The sequence below is a fragment of the Pteronotus mesoamericanus genome, unplaced genomic scaffold (assembly GCF_021234165.1).
Source record: "Pteronotus mesoamericanus isolate MK-2021 breed Mesoamerican mustached bat unplaced genomic scaffold, CSHL_Meso_final contig_164, whole genome shotgun sequence".
NCBI classification, from domain to species: Eukaryota; Metazoa; Chordata; class Mammalia; order Chiroptera; family Mormoopidae; genus Pteronotus; species Pteronotus mesoamericanus.
The window spans coordinates 1,217,674-1,223,135 of record NW_026555065.1 but is presented as its reverse complement, the minus strand read 5'-3'; the positions used below and the strand labels follow the sequence as shown (position 1 = coordinate 1,223,135).

Sequence of the window (5,462 nt, the reverse complement as noted above, 5' to 3'; positions counted from 1 at the left end):
TTAGCCCTGTGTAATTCAAAGGGCTTTCCCAGTTGGATAAGGGCAACCTCCCTGCAGCCCGGCAACCCTGTGAGGGCAGTGGGGCAGTTCAGAGGGGGCGTGACTGTTGGATGAACAAGAACGTGCAGGCCCAAAGGTCCCCACCCGAAGGCCCCACCCTCGCCACCTGGCCGTGCCGCCTTCAGCAAGCCTGTACTGATACCCCAGAGCCTGAACTACATACCATGAGGGCTGAAAAAAATGCCAAGAAACCATTGGCATGTGGGCCTCCAGTATGCCTAATTCAGATTCTGTTCATATTTACTCAAACATTTTTATACTCAGCTGTATAAACTGTGATACAACAATACCTTATTATTTATACTGTGCTGTACTTTTTATGTAATAGGGATCTGACAGGCTTACAATAAAAGCAGATGCTACAAACCTACAAAATCACCAAAAATGAATGAATACATAAATAGATAGACAGATAAATAAAAGTTGAAGACCAAGAGTCAAACAATAGAACTAGCGTTTGAACAATATTTCCCAGTTTATACACATGTGACCTCATTTCAACCTCCACCAACCCACTGCTGGACACAACTGTGCCATCAACCTTGGGCTGAGGAGAGCGACTGTGATGGAGAATCGGATGGATGACCACGCTCAGGTCGCCTGGCTCTGCTGAGTTTTCCCTGCATTTTGTCAGGTACTGAGAGAGTCGTGTTAATGTCTCCCACTAGTTTCAGTAAGATTCTGGAGCTTGGTTTCAAATCTCAGCCCTCACATTTACTAATTCTACGACTTTGGGCACGTTCCTTAACTCTTGGTGTTTTGGAATTCTCACCTATTCATGAGAATACCTGCCTCACATGGCTACTGTGAGGATTAAATGAGCTAACACATGTAAAGTGTTTGGAAAGTGGCTGGCACGTAGCAAGTGCTATTTGCTTATACAAAAATAAAAACAATCTCCCACAAAGATTGTAGAACCATGTATAATACCTCTCCTTGTAGTTCTGCAATTTTTTTTTTACATTATAGATTCTGAAGCTGTTATCAGGTGTATACAAATTTAGAATTGTTATGTCTTCTTAGTGGCTTGAACCTTCCATCATTAAAAATGTCTTTATCTTTAGTAATGTTTTTTTTTGCCTTAAACACTATTTTGATATTAATATACTGGCTTTCTTTTGTAAGTGTTCACATGGAATATCATTTTCCATTATTTTGTTTTCAGCCTTTTTGTATCTTTGTGATTTAGATCTAGCACATATAAGCAACGTTTAGCTGTTTTTTAAAAAATTTAATCAGTCAAGCTGTTTTTACATCGGAGCATTAGTCCATTTACATTGAATTCTTGCTATACTTGAGTTTATATATACTAATTTACTATTTTCTTTGTTTGTCATGCCTAATTTATGTTCCTTTTTCGCTCTTTTCTTGCTTTCTGTCAGATACATTATTTAAAATTATTCTAGTTCTTCCTCTGTTAGTTGGGAGGTAATAAAGCCATTTGCTACTCGTTAATGATTCCCCAGAGTTTCCAGCATGCGTCTTTGATTTATGAAAATCTTATATTAAGAAGTGCTTTTCTCTGCTCTCTGTCAACCCAGGGGCCTGAGAACATTTGCACTGCAGTCAGTTGCTACCCACCCAACGTATATACAATTTTTTTTATTTTAATTCTGTCTATATTTTAAACACTATGAGACTTCAATATTTTCTGCAGCCAATCAATATTTAAATGTACCCATGTAGTTACCATTTTTGTTGCTTTTCCTGCAACTTTCATTTTCTGTAGGGGATCATTTTCTTTCTGCCAGAAAAATACCGTTTAGTGTTTCCTTTAGGACTGGATTTTCTGGTGTCAAATTCTCCCCATTCTTGTTTGTATAAAAATGATATTCTATCATTTTTATTCCTGAAGAACATTTTCTCTGGGCATTGTTTTTCCTTTCAGCACATTAAAATTATCATTCCATTATCTTTTCATTCTTGTTTTTAATAAGTCAATTGTTAGTTTAATCATTGCTCCTTTGGAGGTAAATGTCTACTTTTCCTATAGCTGCATTTAAAATTTTTCTTTTTCATTTTTGCTTTAAGAAGTTTTTTTTAAAAGGAGTTTTGCTATGATGTAGGCTAATTTTTATTTGTCCTCCTGAGATTAATTTGGCTTCTTTTTTAACTATAAATTTTTTAAAACTAAAATGATGATTTTTATTTATTTTTTAAATGTAATCTTTATTTTTTTTATCATTACCAATCAGTGCCCTTATACCCCACTCTCCCCCAGCGATCACCACACAGTTGCCCATGTCCATGAGTCCTTTTTCCTTTTTACTCCATCTCTCCACCCTGTAACTCTCCCTCCCCCCAAGCTGTCATCTGTTCCGCATCAATGAGTCTGTCTCTGTTTGCTTATTATGTCAGTGTGTTTATTAGATTCCACATATGAGCGAAATCATATGGTATTTGTCTTTCTCTGACTGGCTTATTTCACTTAGCATAATGTTCTCCAGGTCCATCCATGCTGTCGCAAGAGGTAAAATTTTTTTCTTTTATTACAGCCGAGTAGTATTCCATTGTGCAAATGTCTCATAGTTGTTTTATCAACTCATCTATTGATGGACACTTGGGCTGCTTCCATATCTTGGTGATTGTAAATAATGAACACAGGGATGTTTAAGTTCTTTCAAATGAGTTTTGGGTTCCTTTGGATATATTCCCAGAAGTGGGATTGCTGGGTCAAAAGGCAGATCCATTTTCAATTTTATTTATTTATTTATTTATTTATTTATTTAAATGTCAAGATCCATTATAAAATATTAAAAAATTTAAATCCATTGTAAAGTCTCAGCAGTTAAAACAACATGACACCAGCACAGAAGTAATCAAGTAGATCAATGAAATAAAATGAGCATTCTAGAAACAAACATATATATCTGTCTAACAATGTAATGTATGATTAAACTGATATTTCAAATCAATGGGGAAAGTAAGGCTTATTCAACAAATAAGGTGCATGGACCACTATTACTTGAAATAAACATAGAGCCCTATTTCACACATTATACTAAAAATATTCAGGTGAGTTAAAAATCAATATGTAAAATCTAAGGAGTTTCAGGAGAAAATACAAAATAATATTTTTCTTACTATGAAGTAAAATGTTCAAACCCAGAAACAGTTAGGTTGTGCTAAATCTGATTCTTTTGTCTGTCCGAGGTTATAAAGCTTCTCTCTCACTATTGTTCAGTTGTTTGTTCCAGGTGATTTCTCCACAATTTAGTTGTAATTCCAGACAGGTCCTGGGAGGAGGTCAGTGTGACTTCCATTCATTCCTCTGCCATCTTGATTTCTCCTAATTTTTCGAGGGAACTCCACACTGCTTCTATATTGGCCTCACCAGTCTGCATTCCCACCAACACTGCAAAAAGGGTTCCCCTTTTGCCACATCCTCACCAGCACTTGTTGTTTGTAAAATGATGGTTTTTAATGGAAACCAGAGATATGGTTACAATTACATAGTCTGACACAAAAAACCTGTGGGTGATCAGGAGCTGGGAGGTTACAAAATAATGAGGTAACCCTGGGCAGAGAAGGAAAGCTATTATAGAACCTCGGGAGGCAGGCTAACATGGCCTCTCCCTGCAACCCTGTCTGTGGTCACCCCTGGAGTCCATCTTTCCAGGGCCAAAGCCACCTCTGTCCCCACCACCCCAGTCCCCTCGGAAGCCCTGATGGTCCCCACCTTGGCCTCAGTAGCCACTTCGATTATAGCCTCCTCTGCCACCGTGATGGTCACCTCCATAGCTACTCCGACATGAGCTACCCCCCATGAGAGCCTCCCAGACCCCATCCTGGGCCATCTGGGTTATGGGCCTTACACTGGTTGCATTCATTCCTCCAAGAGAAGTTCATGTTCTCAGATGTAGAATTAGGACACTTTCAGTCCCCAGGTTGCTGCCGTCCTCCTCCTCCACCGCCTGCACTGAGGAATCCTCCCGGGTCACCCTCACCGCTGCCACCACCTCCATAGCCTCTACGGCCCATGGGTCCTCCTCACCCTTGGCCTCCACGACCATTGCCACCACGCCAGTTGAAATCTGCTCACTGAGTAGCAAATGAGGCCTTGATAGAATTCCCAGAAAATTCTTTACCATCAGATCAGTCAATAGCTGCTTTAGCAGAAGACAGGTCATCAGATAATACTGTTGCTTCTCCCTTCAGCTTGCCTGTATCCCCATCTGTACAGATTAATCATGGGCTGTCTTGTTTTCTTATTTGTCTTTATAATACCAATCTGCTTGAAGTCATCAGCCACAGGCTCAGTTGTGACATTCTCGCCTAGGCCTGGCAAGAAGATGGTATTGTCTGAATTATCCTGTTGAAAGTCATGATGTGATCCTTGGTCCCGAGGGCCACCAGATTTAATGAAGCCACCATGGGCACTTCTGCCCATGCTGCCTCTGCCTCCACAGCCACCTCCATGACCTCTGGGCTCATAGCCACCATTGCTGCGGTTGTAACCACTGCTGCTGCCGTGGCCCCGTTCCCCACGGCCCTCCTAGCCTCCCATGTAGCCACTGCCGCCACCACCACTCAGGTCCTGATTGCCATGACCACCGCCACTGCTGCCACCGCCCCATGGAGGACTGATCTTGGCCGCAGTTACCTCCACCACCCCGCTGCTACCTCTGCTGCTGCCGTGCTACTGGTTCTGCTGCCCACAGCCCTGAGGAGGATGGCAGGAGCTTTGCCACTGTCCATAGCTAGGCTGCCGTCCACCGTAGCCAGGCTGCTGACCACAGCCCCGCTCCGGGGCTGCCCTAGCTGCCGATCTGAGAGCTGCTACTGGAACTGCCCGAGGAGCTGCTAGGAGCTGGCTGCTGGCCATCGCCAGGACAGGACTGCTGCCCATAAGATGACTGAAAGCTCTGGCCGCTGCCATAGCCACCAGTTGAGCCATATCTTTGGGGAGCTGACTGAGTGCCATAGCCCATGTTCTGGGTCTGTCTGTAAGAACCATAGGTGCCCTGGCCGCAGCCTGATGTGTCCCCTGACTGGCTGTAGCCACCATACCTCTGCTGTCCATGGGGTTGATTGCTCTGCTGGGGATAACCCTGCCCAGGCTGGGTGGGGTAGGCCCCATAGCTTTGGGTTGCTTGTTGGGTATAGTCATTTGAAGCCATGTTGGCACACATGCATACAGGCTGACACGTGACAAGGTGCCAACACCACAGAGCACCAACATCTCCAGGATTTTTTGCATGTAAATTTAAGCCTTTCATCAATTTTAGCCATTACCTCTTCAAATATTGTGTCTGTCTCATTTTGTTTCTCCTCAGCCCCTGGGAATACAATAGAATTTATCACTATTTTTGATATGGACTGAATGTTTCTCCCCCACCAATTCACATGTTCAGATATTAACCCTCAATGCGATGGTATTAAGAGATGTAGTCTTTGGGAGA

At 42.3% G+C, this 5,462-nt stretch overlaps 1 pseudogene; it reads right to left on the bottom strand.

The window, feature by feature from the left end:
- Positions 1 to 3,620: 3,620 nt before the first annotated feature.
- Positions 3,621 to 5,180, bottom strand: LOC129064440 (RNA-binding protein FUS-like; annotated as a pseudogene).
- Positions 5,181 to 5,462: the final 282 nt, after the last annotated feature.